Here is an 18,806-nt window from a genome sequence, read left to right as displayed (position 1 = left end):
ACACAGTGCCTCTTTTGTTTAGTTCTTATTTTTGGTTTTAATTCAAAGCAGGAACCTTAAGCATACTTTCATTATAATGTGCGGGTATGCAAAATAAACACATTATCATTCATGTTAGTTTTGTGACAATTACAATATGATCATTTTTCAATATCAATTTGTTGATAGTTTATTTTGGACACGTTCTTGGCTGCAGCAGCCTGCATCTGCCCTTGTTGAAGATTTATGCCAAACACAATCTTTTTGATGTCGAATATTACTTAGCAACTGGAACTCCAGATGGGCATGGATAGGAGTAAGTGACTTTGATTATATTGTTATTGTGCTCGCTAAATTAATAAGAGTGGCATGTTAAACACACACACACACACACTCATGTTGTAATTCAGTTTGAATCACAGAAAAATGACTAGAATCAAGTTCAGTTCAAATACCTCTCAATTTCCTTTTCCTTTTTCCTGCCTGAAATAAAGTTCATTGAAAAGATCAGGAAACAAAAGACTGGACCATTGGGGCTTGGTGGGAGAGGACATGCTTTGCATGCAGGAGGTCCCAGGTTTGATCCCTGGCAGGTAGGGCTAGGAAAGACTCCTGCCTGAAACCCTGGAGAGCCGCTGCTGCCAGTCAATGTTGACAGTACTGGGCTAGATGGAGCAAGGGTTTGACTCAGTATAAAGCAGCTTCCAATGCTCCAGATAGTCAATGAATCTAGAGTCCCAGTTTTATCTTTTTATGGTTTTATTGTAAGAGCATCAGAAGAGCCATGGTGAATCAGACCAAAGGCCTACTGACTCCAGAATTCTGTTCACACAGTTGCCAACTCGATGCCCCAATGGGAAGCCCACAAGCAGGGCATGAGCACAACAGCACCCTCTTGCAGGGATAGCACAAGAGTCTGAGAAGGGGGTAGAGTCTGGGGGACTCCGCCCTGCCCAACCACCTGGACCCCGCTCACCGGGCTGTGGGGGGCTTGTCTACTTGGTGACTGGTGGGAAGCACTGCAAGCCTGTCCATCTCCTTAATGAGCTCCCATTGTGTGCAGAAATCACAGCTCAGTTACTCCTGCATATCTAATGTTGCGTCTATAGCTACCTTAAAGGAGCAATGACTCAACATCACAGGGGTAAAGATCCCTTTAAGCCTGTAATGTTGAGCCATCACCCCTATAAGGCAGCTGTTGACACAACTTTAGATATATGGAAGTAACCGAGCCATGATTTCTGTGCACAATGGGAGCTCATTAAGACAACGGACCACCTTGAAGTGCTTCTTGGGCGGTCGCCGAACCATCCTGTGGTTTCTGTGACAATGGCTCATCGATCACCCGAATGGGCCAGGTGGGGATGAGACTGTCCATCCATACCCTCCTGATCACGTTCCCCAGCATCTGGGATACAGAGGCATTCTGCCACTGATAGCCTTATCCTGAATGAATCTGTCTAATGCCCTTCTAAAACCATCCGAGCTGGTGGCCATCACTACGACATCTGATGGCAAATTCCATAATTGAACTCTGGGCTAGTTGAAGAAGTATTTCATTTTCTCTGCCCTGAATCTCCCACCATTCAGCTTCATGGGATGACCCCAGGTCCTAGTATTACTTGAGCACTCGTGAGTGGAAGAGAATTTTTAAAAAACACATTAAATAAATACATCTTTTTCAAAATGTTTACTTTTTTGTACTAATTTTAGTTATACCTCCATTCACTCCTATTATGGTTGTTGTATGTCATGTTGTTGTTGTCATGACTGACCAATGGGTCGGGGAACCACTTACTGCCATCTATTTCATTCTAGTTCTAGGTAGGGGCAAAATGCCTCTGTCCAGCAATCATTGCTGATCCTTTGAACTGGGCAGCCATCCTGGCATGCTGGGTGTGAGACATGATTTGGAAATAAAAATGACAGAACTTAGCTGGATGGGCCACTGGAGTGACTCAGATTTTAGGTAGCTGCTCCTACCTTCTAGGTCAGGTGCTCCACTTTGGGACAGACCTGGGCTTCTGCTCAGGAGGAGAACTCAACAGAGAGCGATAGATGAGCGTCTCCATCTTTCACTCAGGCTTGCCTGGTTAAACACATTGTTAGAGAAACACAATGGAAGAAGTAACACATGTTGCATTCTTTGGACACCATCCAAATGAGATGTATGAATGTTTAGAAAGAAGGTAGCTATTTAAGGCCTCGCCAATGGTGTTGGGAAGATGCCGGTTGTTGTCTTGAGAAGGGAAAATCATGACTCTGGGCAAATTCCTCAGCAAGTGATGGTCTTGGTTTCTGTCAGCCCTTTGGTGAGCACTCTGTGTTTCCAGATGTGAGATGGTGAGTGACTTATCAGCCTTTGTGGTCCCGCCCTCTCTAAGCCCTTCTGAATCATTGCTTCTGCTGTCTGGTCTGCCCTCCAGAGTCTGTTTAACACCTTGTTGCAGATGTGGCTATGGTAGGGGTGAAGGATGAGGCAAGTGGGGGCAATTTAGGTCCCTGGCTTGTTCACTTTCGAAGCAAAAGCAGCTGGCTTGAAGAGAAAACACCACCATAACAATGATGAAAATGTGAAATAAGGAGGAATGAGTTTTCTCAACTTTTTTATTGCTTCTTTGAGCCAGCTATAGGATACTTGCAGATGGAGTTGCTTTTGTGAATCAGGCACACTAACTTGGCCACCTTGCCCAACAAGTCCTCTGTGTAGAGATCCTGTTGTTGCATGTTTACTGCACTGATTGGGATCCCCTACCTGGGATGTTTGGCAGTGTTGTCTGGCCAATACATGGTTCCCCTCATTGGATGCTGCCAAGTGGTGGACTCGAGATATTGTAGCATGCACCACTGCTCTGCAGTGTCTATCTTAAGAAGAAGAAACTTGGAAGACAATGTTGAAGAACACATGAGATAGAACAATCTCCAACCAGGGCTTTCTCATCTGGGGATTGGGAAGGCCTGGGAAATTCATGCAGCTTATAAAAGATCCTGAAAAGGACATTTAGAAGACTTAACTGATTGGTATTCAGCAACCCTCAGAAGAAACTGGAGATGCACATCTCGGATATGGATCTGATCTTTCATGGCATCTGGAAGTTTGGGTTCTTCCCACCCACCCTTGGCTTTTCATCCACAATGTGCCCCAGCTGCAAAGCCTGGACTAGAACCCAGAGTGCACAGGATATTTAGAACTATGATTTTGGCTTTGCAAAACCTCACAGCCTTTGTCAATAATTTCCATCATCTACAATTACAAGGCAGCAGGAGATATTTCTGCCTCTGCCAGTTGGGCCTGGCAGCCCCCAGCTGCTCACACTGCTGCTTATCACTTCTAGACTTCATCCAACGCTGGCAGAAGGGCTTCCATCTGGACTCTAGATCTGGCCAGGACACTTTGTGGATGATGCATGAGGCAGAACAGAGAATGAAGGGTCCTCCCAGCTACCTCCTGTTCCAGCTTTGTTGGCTTCTGACAAGAGTAAAATCTGTAAAGTGTTAGCAGATAGTATAGAGACCCAAGGGGTACATGTAAGGACAGCAGCTGGGACACCAGTTGAAAGTTGTGGCCAACCACATCTTTGGAAGAATCCCAAGGAACAACAAAAATCCCACTTTCACGTTGGAATGTGGAAGCAAAGTGGATTCTGCATCCTTATGCAGTCTCTCCCCCGCCCCCGCTTCATGCTGATTCTCCTCAAGAGGGACAATGCTTTGAGCCCATGAAGATCTCAGAATCATCACTGCAGAGAATGGAGATGGATGGTTTTTAAGAGAGTTGGAATTGGTGCAACTCTGCGGCATGGGAAGGCTTCAGTTCCCAAGGTGTAGCTCAAGAGTGAGCAACTTGAGTAGGTCTGGGGGCCATTTCCCACCACCTCTTCTCTCCTTGTACTCCTGCTGCTGCTGCCATCTTATCACTGAAATTATTAATGCCAGCAAAAAGGAAAGAAAAAAAGGCTGGCTGGCTGCCAGATTGGTGGCAAACTGTGACGGAGGCTGAAATGGGGCAAATTTAGCTTGTTTTCAAGCTAAAGTTGGCTACTTTCAGCCTCCGTCATGGTTTGCCATCGAAATACAGATGCAAACTAGTGATTTTTTTTGCTGGGGGGCTGCACTAGAGGCTGGGGTGTGTGTGTGCATATGGCTCCTAGGCCACATGTTGCCCATCCCTGGCGAGATGCATGTTCATTTTGTCCCATTTTCACTGCTGTTTAAGCAGGCCTTGTATGCATTGGAAGCAATGCAAACCCCTGCAAGACCTGTTTACTAGAGCTGAAAGTGGGAAGGTTGTCCATACCAGAAGCAAGGATTCCTCTCTCAGACCCTTTAACACTCTTAACCGCCCCCCCCCCAGTATTGACTGACAAAGCATCTTTTTTTTTTTACATCTGGTTCATTATATATTTCATATCTTTATTATCATTATCATTATTTTATAGATATTCCAGCATACATGTGGATTGAGAAGCTTAAACCTTTCTTGCTAATGACTGACTCCTTTTAAGGTAAGCACAAAACGTCACTGAATGAAGTGTTTCTATTTCAAACTATGCTAGCACAACTAGTTATATCGTGTATTTAAGAGAATGAGGAGGAAATACCAAAGGGTAACTCCCTCCTATGAAAGCAAGAAAAAACCCAGTTATTTAACTAAGTCCATTAGATAAAATTTTATGATTACAGGAATAAATAATATATTTGGAGCCAAAAATAACATGAAAGCTGTGCTGGTGGAGAATGCTGTGGTGTTGATAGAGCTGGGAGCAAATGACATTCAAATGTATTCATAATTGCCTGGAGATGTGAGACTCAATTTTGGGGATTCAGTATGTCTCATGGCTTCCAATGCTTTTTGCAACTTGTGCTTCTGCCCAGTGAAAAGAGCTGTTGGCCTGGTTCTCATCAGGGTTGCCCATCAAGTTGCACTGTTGTCCACCAGGTTGTCCATCAAGTTGCACTGTTGTCCATCAGGTTGTCCATCAGGTTGCACTGTTAAGAAGGCCTCAGGATGATGTGTCACTATGGTATGTGATGGAGGATGGATCTCCAATGGTCAGAAGAAAGTGTTGTTATAAAGGCACCTGACAGCATTGAGTGATGGTGTTAAACAACCCCCAAGGTACCTCATGAAAGATGTGGCAGGTGGCAAACATATGGTGATTGCTTCCCTGTAATGCTGGCATTGAGTTTCAAAGGCCAGTTGGGACTCTGCATTTGGGATCGCCTTGTGTTGTTGCTGTTGTTGCTGCTGCTGCTGCTCCTCCTCCCGCTATTTAAATTTCTTAGATTCCTTTCTCAAAACAAAGTCTCAAGACAACTTCTATTAGAATTGAAATGTACAAAAGCTAAAACAGCTACAACAGTTATCCATTACAATACAGCCACCCCCTAAAACAGGAGTGTTGAACCGCTTTCAACTTGGGGGCTGAGTTCCATTCCGGAGAAACTCTCAGAGGCTACATTCCAGCGGTGGACCAAAGACAAAAGGGGGAAGGGCCAAAGGCAAAAAGGGTGGGGCACCCCCCAACACCCCAACTTATTTTAGCTTAAAGCTCTGACTGCCAGTAACTGAGCCCTGGGAGAAGCATTTCAGCCTTTTAGAATGGGGGAAAAAATCTGCACAAAAGCCAGGAAACCACCAAATGCTTAGTGGTCAGGGGAAGGGGCATGGCTTTCTGGGGAACTTTGGAGGGCCGGACTGGGAATCCCAGAGGGCTGGATTTGGCCCCCGGACCTGATGTTATGCACACCCTGCTCCAGGGTCTGGATTGGGCAGGACTCTGATAGGATGCCTGCATATTAACCATCGCTTATACTTGGAAATGCCTCCTTGGGAATGAGCACGTATGGCATCCAGACCTGTGCCCAAAAGGAGCTGAGCTCTTTTAGCCTCTCTGCAAACATCCATCACTTCCCAAGTGCTGCAGTAGCTGTCTGTGGGGACCATGCTTGCTTTCTGGTTTAAATTCCCTCCAGTGTCCTCACTCAGGTAAGAACAAGAAAGCAACGGCTGCCATTGACAGCAAGGCCTGCAGACAGTTTGCAAAGTGGAGAGCGGGTGAGCAGAGTCTCTCTGTGGCAGGCTGCTTGGATCCTGTGCTTTCAGGAGGTTGAACCACTTGTGCATCCACACAAAGGGATATGCTGGGGTGTGCCTATGTCTTTGTGTGCAGGGGAGGGCTGTTCTGTGCCCTAGCAGAGAGGTACAAAAATGCAGCCAGAATGGACAAAGATGGGGGATCCCACACACTATTGGGTCATGGCTGAATGGATGTTAGGCTTTTATCTTGCAAGACACTGGTGAGTGCAACATGTCAGCATGTCACCTTAACTTCTCGATGGGATGTGCCTGATCTCGGAAGCTAAGCAGGGTCAGCCCTGGTGAGTACTTGGGTGGGAGACCGCCTGGGAATCAGGCTTCCTGCACTGAGCCATGGGTTGGACTCAATGGTCTTGTAGGCCCCTCCCAACCCTACGATTCTATTATCTTGTCTGCCCCCAGAAGAGGGCTTTGTGGTTTTTGCAAAAATGCAGTTATTGCATGCATGACGATAGATGGAGATGAGGAACGTCAGAGTGAGGGCATTGACACCTGCTACTTCTCCAGTGGCTGCTCCTTCAAACACATAAACAAAATCACAGATATAATTTCCTCCCTTCCCCCAAGAACCTAAATCCTAGCTCTGTCCTCCCATGGAACATAGGAACAAGGACAACGTCAAGGCCAGGAATAGCCAGGTACCTGCCAAGGGCCCACACCCTAGCAGGAGTGCACTGACAAAAGCTCCCTTTCCCCTTGGCCACCTGCTTGTTCCCCTGCCTCTTGCTCTGGCCCAGAGATAATGGTGGTGGTGAGGAGGAGGAGCAGGAGATGCCGCGGCCTCCTGGCTCCCTGGTCTGTCAAGCAAGCAAGTGGGAGCAATGATGAGAAAGAGGATGAGAAAAGCAATAGTACCTGGTGACAATGGCAGTGAGTAGGTAGACTCACTGAGGGAAGGGGTCCACTGGGGGTGTCTTGCCAAGGGCCCTCCAAAATTGAGAGGGAGCACCACGTTGGAAGCTGCTTTGCACTGAGTCAGGCCCTTGACCCATCTAACCTAGTGTTGCCTGCTTTGGCTGGCTGGGCTATCCAGGGTCTCAGGCAGATAAAAGCTAGAAAAGGTGCAGAAAGGAGCAACCAGAATGTTCAGGGGCTGGAGCAACTCCCCAATGAGGAAAGGTGACAATATCTGGGACTTAGGAAAAAGGCAAGTAAGGGGAGACATGACAGAGGTCTACAGAAATATGCCTGGTGTTGAGAAAATGGATAGGGAGACATATTTCTCCCTCTCTCATAATACTAGGACCCAGTGGGGTCATCCCATGAAGCAGACTGGTGGGATATTCCAGACAGATAAATGCAAGGACTTCATGACACAGCACATTGTTAAACCATGGAATTTGCTGCCATGACAAGATGTAGTGATGATCACCAACATGGATGGCTTTAAAAGGGGATTAGACAACTTTGTGGAGGAGAAGACTATCAATGGCTGCTAGTCCTGATGCCTGTATATGACCTCCATTATCAGGAGCAGGATGCCTATGTATGCCAGTTGCTGGGGAACGCAAGTGTGTGCGCAAGTACTGTGTGTGTGCTGTTGCACTCATGTTCTCCTTGTGGGCTTCTCATAGGGACATGGCCGGCCACTGTGGAAACAGAATGCTGGACTAGATGGGCCCTTGGTCTGATCCAACATGACTCCTCTTCTGTGGGCATGTGGTGCTGTCATTAGCTAAAATGAGCTATGATCTCTTTATTTAATTATTCCGGGGCAGTATGAATTGCTGCTCGGTTGGTGCTGCTTCTTCAAAGCCCTCGAAGGATGGCGTGCTGGCCAGGCTGGGTGCCAACCAGGAAATTCCATGAAACTGAGGATGGACCCTATACAAACAGCCTAACCATCCTCAGATGTCTCTTTAATATCGGAAAATGGAGGGTAATAAAGAGCATATGGGCCCTGTAAATAATGCGATTATTAACAAATATACCAAAATGAAGGCATTTGGCTGCACTATTTAAAAAAACAGCAACAACCACAACACCCTACAAAGCCCTCGGTTTCATATGGAGTTACTTGCCCTTCCTCTCTGCTCAGCTCTTTAATGGGGATTATCACAGTTTATAGTTCCATATTTGCTTGTAGAAATTCACTGCATCTACATATATGTTACCAGTTAGATCTTCCCTCCCTCACAGACTGAAGAGGCTTGGGATGAAGGAGAGAATAAAATAAAGGCTCAATTGTTTGATGATGCTCTAGTAAAATACTCGGGGGTGGGGCAGGAGTTCTGGGTCTGAAATGCAGAATAGGGTCTTTTGGAAGGCAAGTACCTACCCAAGAAAAGGAGACTCTTCAAAGAGGAAGAAGCAGGCACAGCAGGGCCTAGTGCCCAGCAATTAGGCTAATCTTCTGAGGCCATTCTCTGGATTCACCCTCCCTCAGGAAGGAGATCTCCTGTCTAGCTCAGCTCAAGCTTCCGGGGGAGCTGGTCTGAAGCAGTTGCACTTACTAGGAGGGTGAGGCAGAGTCAAGTCCAATGAATCAGTGTCACGTCCAGTGAAGCAGGATGGCAAGGCAAGTTCAAACCAGGCAGGGTTCTGTCAGAACCCTGGACAGAGCACTGCAGCAGGTATGGTCTGGAACTTGCTCAGGAAGAGCTGTTGTCTCAGCAACATGCAGGGGGCTTCTGAAGGCTGGCAGGTCTGAACCTGCTGTTAACTCTGCTCCCTCTGAGGAGCTGTCTGGTTCTTAAAAGTCCATCATCTGATGCTGCAGCTGCTGGCTCCCATGGTGAGAGGTGGTGAGGACTGCATTGAAGCAGTGCCCTCTGAGTCTGAGGAATCTGGTACAGCCAAATCCTCTGATCTGGAAGGTCCCGAAGTAGCAGATGATGGATTACTGGATGAAGCCTTCTCCCCTGAGCCAGAGGTGGGGGGATCAAGGTCAGAGAACAAGACAAGGATGCAGGTGACCATAGCCAGCTCCAGGCAACTCTTGATAAAGTGCCTTAGATACCAATGGAATCACCATTTTGATTTTCCACAGTGTCCTGGAGTGACACAACACTGGGGACAGACTGGAAATTAGAATGGCACCTCCCAGACCTAGCTACTTGGTACAGTGCGGGCCAGGAAGACATCAGTGCAACAATGAGTCTTATTGAGGCACTGGGGCCCTGGCAGCTAGATGACCAAGGATGCTGATGCTGGTTGAATGGAGCCTTCTCTGTGGGTGACATCCTCTTTTTGTAATTCTCTCCCCAGGGGGCATCACCTGGTACCTTATTATTAACACTGAAGTGTCATGCCAAGTTCATCCTATTCCCCTGATTATTTATTTATTTATCCATTATAAGTATTTTAATGCTGCCCTATAATAATATCCCTAGGGTGGATTGTAAAGAGAATAAATAATTAAAATGTAAATAACAAAAAAGTGCAATAAGCCTGAAACAGCAAAATAATAAACACAGCATAAACCAGACAGCAGGATTAATATTACATCTAAAAAGCTTGGGAAAATAACCAAAAAAGGTGTCCAGTGCCAAAAGGACAGTTATAGAGCTTTGACTATTGGGTGGTATAGAAAAGACAGACAGACAGACAGACAGACAGACAGAAAGGTGTGCCAGGCAAAACTGTCTGGGAAGTGCATTCCTCAGCTTGACAAGGGCACTGCTGAGAAAGCCTTCTCTCCGGTAGATCTTATTCTATCGGTAAATACACATGGAGACATGTGGTCCTTTCAGTCCTCAGGTCCTATGCCATGGAGAGCTTTAAAAGACAATACGAGCACTTTGAATTAGGCCCAGAAAAGGGTGCTGAGCCAGTGGCATTGGCGTAGCTCACAGGAATAAAATTTCATAAGCTCTCTGTTGTCTAATATTGGGGGCAATTAAGACATCTCAAGACTGAGAACTTCCAAAACTAAACATTTGACAGAGGCAAATCTGACATCACACACACACACACACACACACACACACACACACACTGGGACTTCATTCAGTCAAAAGAGTAACCCCCTTCTCACCAAGGGAGGATAAAGATATTCCAGTCAACACCTCTCTGGCCATTGAAACAGCCCTACACGGCCCATGTATATTGTTGTTTAAAACTGGTTCCATACTGCTGCTTTTATCCCATATGGCTAGTTTCAAACAATGGCACTGGTGGGTTTTTTTTTAACGTTTGTGTTATGATTTTATTTTTTTGTTGAAAGCATCCTTGAGGACTTCGACAGCGGAGAGGTGAATTTTTTTTTACATTTTAAAAAATAATGAAGAGACAAGTACTACCTCCAAATTGTCCATCTGTTACCCTCCTCCAGCCAGTGTAGCATTTCCCTTAACAGGGATAGTGCTTCCATTAGCCAGTAAAGCCATCCTATGGTTCATAAAACAAGAGAGACTAGCCCTTGTTGTTGTTTGTTCCGTCGTTAAGTTGTGTCTGACTCTTCGTGACCCCATGGACCATAGCACGCCAGGCATTCCCGTCCTCCGCTCTCTCCCGGAGCGTGCTCAAGTTCATATTCATTGCATCGGTGATGCTATCTAGCCATCTCATCCTCTGCCGTCCCCTTCCCCTTTTGCCTTCAATCTTTCCCAGCATCAGGGTCTTTTCCAGGGAGTTTTCTCTTTGCATTAGGTGGCCAAAATATTTGAGCTTCAGCTTCAGGATCTGTCCTTCCAATGAGCACTCGGCGTTGATTTCCTTTAGGATGGACTGATTTGACCTCCTTGCGGTCCAGGGGACTCATAAGAGTCTTCTCCAGCACCACAGTTTGAAAGCATTGATTCTTCGGCGCTCAGCCTTCCTTACAGTCCAACTCTCACAGCCATACATTACTACTGGGAAAACCATAGCTTTGATTAGACGGACCTTTGTCGGCAAGGTGATGTCTCTGCTTCTTACTATGCTGTCTAGGTTTGCCATAGTTTTCCTCCCAAGGAGCAAGCGTCTTTTAATTTCATGGCTACAGTCACTGTCTGCGGTGATCTTGGAGCCCAAGAAAGTAAAATCTGTCACTGCTTCCATTTCTTCCCCTTCTATATGCCAGGAAGTGATGGGGCCAGATGCCATGATCTTCATTTTTTTAATGTTGAGTTTCAAACCAGCTTTTGCACTCTCCACTTTCACCCTCAACAAGAGGCTCTTGAGATCCTCTTCGCTTTCTGCCATTAGGGTGGTATCGTCTGCATATCTGAGGCTATTGATAATACTCCTGGCAATCTTAATTCTGACCAGTGATTCATCCAACCTGGCGTTTCTCATGATGTACTCTGCATATAAATTAAATAAGCAGGGTGACAATATACAGCCTTGTCATACTCCTTTCCCAATTTTGAACCAGTCGGTTGTTCCATGTCCGGTTCTTACTGTTGCTTCTTGACCCTCATACAGGTTTCTCAGGAGACAGGTAAGGTGGTCTGGTAATCCCATCTCTTTCAGAATTTGCCACAGTTTGTTGTGATCCACACAATCAAAGGCTTTAGTGTAGTCAATAAAGCAGAAATAGACGTGTTTCTGGAATTCTCTTGCTTTCTCCATGAGCCAGCGAATGTTGGCGATTTGATTTCTAGTTCCTCTGCCTCTTCGAAACCCCGCTTGTACTTCTGGTAGTTCTCGGTTCACACACTGCTGAAGCCTAGCTTGTAGGATTTGGAGCATAACCTTTCTGGCATGTGAAATGAGCGGAATTGTGCGGTAGTTTGAACACTCTTTGGCATTGCCCTTCTTTGGAATTGGAATGTAAGCTGACCTTTTCCAGTCTTCTGGCCATTGTTGAGTGTTCCAAAGTTGTTGGCATATTGAATGCAGCACTTTAACAGCATAATCTTTTAGGATTTTAAATAGCTCAGCTGGAATACTGTCATCTCCGCTAGCTTTGTTGTTACTAATGCTTCCTAAGGCCCACTTGACTTCATTCTCGAGGATGTCTGGCTCAAGTTCAGTGACCACACTATCATGGCTATCAGGGACATTAAGATATTTCCTGTATAGTTCTTCTGTGTATTCTTTCCACCTCTTCTTAATCTCATCTGCTTCTGTTAGGTCCCTGCCTTCTTTGTCCTTTATTATGCCCATCTTTGCACAAAACGTTCCCTTGAGATCTCCGATTTTCTTGAAGAGATCTCTAGTCTTTCCCATTCTATTGTTTTCCTCGATTTCTTTGCATTGTTCATTGAAGAAGGCCTTCTTGTTTCTCCTTGCTATTCTCTGGAAACCTGCATTCAGTTGGATATATCTTCCCCTTTCTCCCTTGCTTTTTGCTTCCCTTCTTTCCTCAGCTACTTGTAAAGCCTCATCAGACAGCCACTTGGCTTTCTTGCGTTTCTTTTTCTTTGGGATGGATTGAGTTGCTGCCTCCTGAACAATGTTACGGACCTCCGTCCATAGTTCCTCAGGCACTCTGTCTATCAGGTCTAATCCCTTAAATCTATTCCTCACTTCCACTGTATATTCATAAGGGATATGATTGAGGTCATACCTGAATGGTTTAGTGGTTTTCCCTACGTTCTTCAATTTAAGCCGAAAGTTTGCAACAAGAAGCTCATGATCTGAGCCACAGTCAGCTCCAGGTCTTGTTTTGACTGACTGTATAGAGCTTCTCCATCTTTGGCTGCAAAGGACATAATCAATCTGATTTCGATATTGACCATCTGGCAATGCCCATGTGTAGAGTCGCCTCTTGTGCTGTTGGAAAAGAGTTTTTGCTGTGATCAGCATGATCTCTGGGCAAGAATCTATTAGCCTTTGTCCTGCTTCATTTTGTACACCAAGGCCATCCTTGCCTGTTATCCCAGTGATTTCTTGACTTCCGACTTTAGCATTCCAATCCCCTATGATGAAGAGGACATCTTTTTTTGGTGTTAGTTCTAGAAGGTGTTGTAGGTCTTCATAGAACCAATCAACCTCAGCTTCTTCGGCCTCAGTGGTTGGGGCATATACTTGAATTACTGTGATGTTGAATGGTTTGCCTTGGATTCGTACTGAGATCATTCTATCATTTTTGAGATTGTACCCCAGTACTGCTTTTCCCACCCTTTTGTTGACTATGAGTGCTACTCCATTTCTTCTAAGGGATTCTTGCCCACAGTAGTAGATATAATGGTCACCTGAATTAAATTCGCCCATGCCTGTCCATTTTAGTTCGCTGATTCCCAAGATGTCGATGTTCAATCTTGCCATCTCATGTTTGACCACCTCCAGCTTACCTTGATTCATTGATCTTACATTCCAGGTTCCTAAACAATATTGTTCTTTACAGCATCGGTCTTTCTTTTCACCACCAGACACATCCACAGCTGAGTGTCCTTTCGGCTTTGGCCCAGCCGCTTCACTCTTTCTGGCACTACTTGGAAATACCCTCTGCTCTTCCCCAGTAGTACATTGGACACCTTTGACCTGAGTAGCTCAACTTCCAGAGTCATCTCTTTTAGCCTTGTGATATGTTCCATGGGGTTTTCTTGGCAAGAATATTGGAGTGGGTTGCCATTTCCTTCTCCAGTGGACCACATTTTGTCAGAACTCTCCGCCATGACCTGTCCGTCTTGGGTGGCCCTGCACGGCATAGCTTATGGCTTCACTGAGTTACACAAGCCCCTTCTCCACAACAAGGCAGTGATCCATGAAGGGGGAGACTAGCCCTAAGGTGCCATAAAATCCTCTGCAAGCCACCTCATCAAGCCTGTGTGGTCCAGTGTGTCAAGATCAAGGAACTTGTGTGTGGTGTGTGTGAGTGTATCTATCTATCTATCTATCTATCTATCTATCTATCTATCTATCTATCTATCATCTATCTGCACGCACGCATGCACATATGTATGTATGTATGTATGTATGTATGTATATATTCTATGAATTCTACCACAAAATGTCAAATGGAATCTTGGGGAAAGTTCCACAAATTACTTTGTTGTTGTTGTTGTTTCTAGGGAATTGGGAAGGCTGCGTCTGACAGGCACCTTGTCACCAAGTTTTCAAACTCTATCTGTGCTTGGAATCATGGGAATGAAGTGGGAATTGGAGAGGAGAAGAAACATGACTTTAGCGTTACGGCGCTGGCCTGGAATAAGCTTTTTATGTAGCAATTTTCCTTTGGACTACAAACTTGTAAGGATCGTTGTTACATTGGCTTGCTCTAGATTGTCCTGGAGAATTTAGCTCTTCATTTTGATAGGCTAATTGTTTTCACATTGCATTAGCACTGGAGTTTTGGAAAAGGGTGCAGAGACTGCAGATTATGCACGCCCCAAATTATAAAAAAATGAAAGGAGTGTGTTTTTGTTTGTTGTTGGAAAGAGTGCTGTTTTGTTTCATAGAGAAACCTACAGAAAGAGAGGTGTCATTACATGATTTTGGCTGTCCAGGACCTATTTCCATCAGGGATAGGAATGTAGGAAGCTGCCTTATACAGAGTCAGAACGTTGGTCCATCAAGCCCAGTATTGTCTGCTCCAGACTTCCCCGACCTATCACCCTCTAGATGAGTTGAATTACAATACCCATCATCAGCCACATCTGGAGGAGTCCAGATTGGGGAAGGCAGGTTGACACTGAGTGGCAGCGGTGGCTCTCCAGGGTTTCAGGCAGGACTTTTACCAGCCCTACCTAGGACTGACCCTGGGACCTTCTGCATGCAGAGCAGGGGCTCCACCACTGAGCCGCAGCCCCTGCAAAGATCTGCAGCTTTGCCAGAGTGGCGATGTTGTCCTGCTTCCCTGTGTCCTACTTTGTTTTGATGCAACATCTCTAGGGGCACAACCTTTAACTGATTGATGCATTCAGTTATTCTGTTAAGAACACTTTGAATTGATTAAAAAGCATACCTGATTAATCAGGGTGGACACAAATCTGACATCAGAAATGGCAATATTAAAAAACCAGTGGAGAGACATTTCATCCTCCCAGGACACTGTCAATGATCGTAAGGTGGCCATTCTTAAACACAGAAACTTCAGCCAAAACATATTTCAACATGAAATGGCTGAACAGCGGTCATCAAGAGATTCAAGTCTATCTCCTGTGGTTTGAATAAGGACAAAAGCCGCCCCACCCCCCGCTACAAGTGTTAGGTCACCAGCGCAAGGATGTCTGTGTTATCACCCAACAGCCTTTTGTGAATGGCCACTGTTAAGGTAAAGATCACAGTCTGCACTTTCTGCATTTCATTTTTCTTGGACTTCACTGTTCAAAGTTCCTTCCCACCCTTCAAGCATGTGTATATAAATCTGCTGACTTGAAGTTAACACTTGATGCATGAAAGCTTATGGCATAATAGTATTTAAGGCGCCACAAGACTCTCAATTTTTTTTCTGGCAGCAACAAACTAAAACAGCTTTCCCTTTGGAAACTGATTAATCAGGCAGCATATCTTTAAAAAGAAAAGAAAGCAAGATCATTTAAAAAAATAAGCATTTATAACAACTGCAGCTGTCAGACATGGGATACTTCTTCTAAGATGGTGCTTGCCGCAACATATACATACACAATCTAAAAAGAAATACATACGAGCCATTGTTTTGGACACGTGCAAATCTGTGTTTTGATTAATCAATTAATCAATTAAGGGCACAATCATATGCAATACTGGCTGGGGGGAATACTGGGAGTTGTAGGACTTTTTGCTGTCTAAACAGGCATAGGTTTGTGCCCTAAAAGCATAATCCTACTGGGCTGATGTTTGATAGACAGAGGGCTCCAATCTTAGAGCCCTCCGTCTATTCTAAGTCCTGCCAGTAACAGCCAGGCAGGACGGGAGGAGGGGTAAGAGAGGCATTTTCAACTCCCATTCCTCTTTTGTGCTGTGTTGAGCTAGATGGGCTTCTGAGCTGAAATGGAGAGTCTTGTGGTTCTGAAAGATTCACATCATCTCCTTTCCACCTCTCTGAAGTTGTAGCTCTATTCCTGGCTGGCAGAGTGCAGGGCAGGGGCACGGGGGTGGGGCGCGGGGTGGACAATGACACCACCGTATCCTATGGCCCCTGGGACACCCTCCCAGGGACCAAAGGATTGCTCTCTAGTCAACTCACTTTTCTTTCATTGTCTGGGGCCCTAAACATTTCTCAGATTTTGACGAGAATTCCAGTGTCTTGCAGGATTTATTTCTGGTATATGCTGACTGTTTAAATTACTTGCTGAATTTAGTCCTATATTTATATCTTGATGCTGACACTGAAATTCTCTCTCTGTCTGTGTGTGTCATACACACACACACAGTTAAAAAGTCAAGGGAGGGAATACAAATTGTATGCTTGTATGTCTGATACTTACAATGATTTTGATCTCTGGTAACTCTGAAAAGAGAATATGTAAGCGAAAATAGGTGGTTATGTTTGCAATGAGCAGGGAATGTTGGTCAATGTATTCCATTTTGTAATAGAAAAATCTTCAAATAAAGTAGGCTGAAATATCAGCCAGCCACCACAAACAAAATCACAGACACCTGTCCACACACACACATTAAAACCTGCTTCATCTTAAGAACATAAGAACAGCCATGCTGGGTCAGACCCAGGGTCCATCTAGTCCAGCATGCTGTTGACACAGTGGCCAACCAGCTGTCGAACGGGAACGCACAAGCAGGGCATGAGGGCAACAGCACCCTCCCACCCATGTTCCCCAGCAACTGGTGTACATAGGCTCACTGCCTCTAGTACTGGAGGTAGCACATCGCCATCAGGACTAGTAGCCATTGATCTTCAAGGCTCTTTGTCCTTCTCTGGAAGGCATAGAAGGCAGAGGGTGGCCATGTGTCCTACTTTACAGTGGACAGTCCTCTGCATGGAAGCGTCCTCTATCTGAATGGCTGTCCAGTCCAAGTCTGGTTTAAAGACAAAGAACCATAAGATGGGAGAGCTGCAGGGGCCTTGAAGTTGCCCATCAACTGTTATCACCTGGATGGCAGACTGAGGTCACCTGGTCCCAGTATTCTCCACAGTGATGATATATACTGCATTTCCATTTAAGTTCTAGTAATTGTTTCTAAATACACATAAATTAGTGGATGCAAATGTTATTCAAATCTCTGTCATTTGTTGTCTTCCTGTTTGATGATGCATTTCTGCTTCTTTTGGAGATGCGTAAGTAGCCACCCTAGAAAGGCGAAAGATACAATCCTGGATGAGAGATCCCATTACATGTCTGTCACCTCCCTGTGGCTATAAGAAAAGGCAAGGGAGTCTCCTCCCTTAAAGCTTCTTCCTGCTGGGGAAATGACTTCTGAATAGGGTTTGACAAAAGCTGGTTCATCTGAGGTGCAAGGGGGAACAATGTGTCATCCTCTGTTTCTGGGGGGAGACTGTTCACCATTCCTTTCCGTGGCAGGCATCATGATGTAAGGAAAAACTACCACCAAGAGAGAAGAAACTGTGCTTCCGAGGGAAATATTCATTAATGGTGCTAGGTTTGTTTCTTTTTTAAAAGAAAGGAAGAAAGAAAGCCACGCTTCAATACTTCTGCAGCATCAGCAAGATTAGGAATGAATCAGTCAGGAAAAGAAAGCAGCTGTTTGGAATCCCAAAGGGACAGGAAATGAAGTTTTGCTTCCGGGGAAAGTGTCACAGGGATTCATGCTCCCAGTTTTGCAGCTCCGTCAGCCCTCTCTGCATCTATATCCTTGTTGCACACTCAGTTTGACATATGAGGCCCTGCCCCTGATCCATGTGTTACCACTGGCTTAAGCCTGGTGGGCAGCTATTAGGAGCAGGGCCTTTTCCGGGGTGGTGACACTTTGATAGAATGCATCCTCCTTGGAAGCCCAGCTTTGGGCCTTCAAACTCTGGGTTAAAACCAAGCTATTTACAAAGGCTTTGGGGAACAATTGGTTTGGTGTTCCTCCTTCCTTGCATGGTTTATTTTTGTTCGGCTGTTCTGTTTTGTGAGTTCCTGATGTGAGCTGATGATACAGTTTCTATTTGGAAGTGTATGAAGCTTTTGGATTATGATTTGAATGGAGCTTTTGACAGTGGTTTTAAGTTGTTTTATAGTCTTATGTCAATCTGTATGTACCCCACCTTGGAACTGTAAGGTGAAGTGCAGGCTATACATGTAAATAATAAATACATTTCATAATAATGTATGCTGCTTTGGGTTAATTTTTTAAAAAGACAAATAGAATATACATGATAAAATACAATAAACAAATACATAAACAATTCCATAAATAATTTCTGAATAAATAATTCCATAGGAAGATAAGAAACTGCCTTCTACCAGGTAAGACTATTTCTTCACTGAGGCCAGCACTGTACTCTGACTTGCAGTGGTTGTAGGGCAGAGACAGCTCTTTTCCATTATCTGCTCCTTGATCCTTTTTAAATGGGAGATGCAAGGGGGTGAACTTACAATCTCCTACATTCATAGCACGCACTCTACCACGGACTTGCAGTCCCTTCCCATCCTGCACAGCACCAAAACTCTTGGCCTTGCATAATCTCTCTCTGTTGCCCCCAAACTATAGAATCACTCAGTGGATCAGCATTACTTATAGGGTTTTACATCAGAGTTTCAGGTGGCGCAGAGTGGTAGGCGGCAGTATTGTTTTGCAACCGAAACTCTCCCCACGACCTGAGTTCGATCCCAGCGGAAGCTGGGTCCCAGGTAGCCGGCTCAGGTCGACTCAGCCTTCCATCCTTCCGAGGTCGGTAAAATGAGCACCCAGCTCGCTGGGGGAAAGGTAGTCACGACTGGGGAAGGCAATGGCAAACCACCCCGCTACAGTCTGCCATGAAAACGCCAGTGCAAGCGGCGTCCCTCTAGGGGTCAGCAATGACTCCATGCTT

General features: G+C 45.3%; 1 long non-coding RNA gene across 1 annotated transcript in view; it reads left to right on the top strand.

Moving 5' to 3' along the window:
- The window catches only part of LOC146338793 (uncharacterized), a 414,064-nt gene that overhangs the window by 169,579 nt on the left and 225,679 nt on the right, over window positions 1-18,806 (top strand). Inside the window, exon 2 of the long non-coding RNA XR_014784711.1 lies at window positions 4,419-4,484. This is a non-coding gene — a long non-coding RNA (uncharacterized LOC146338793). The remainder of the gene's footprint in view (window positions 1-4,418; window positions 4,485-18,806) is intronic.

This window comes from Heloderma suspectum, chromosome 8, assembly GCF_057233095.1.
Source record: "Heloderma suspectum isolate Gila_16-S chromosome 8, 16-S_ref, whole genome shotgun sequence".
Lineage (NCBI taxonomy): Eukaryota > Metazoa > Chordata > Lepidosauria > Squamata > Helodermatidae > Heloderma > Heloderma suspectum.
Note: the sequence above shows the minus strand (reverse complement) of the source record. Positions and strands in the feature narration are given on the sequence as shown.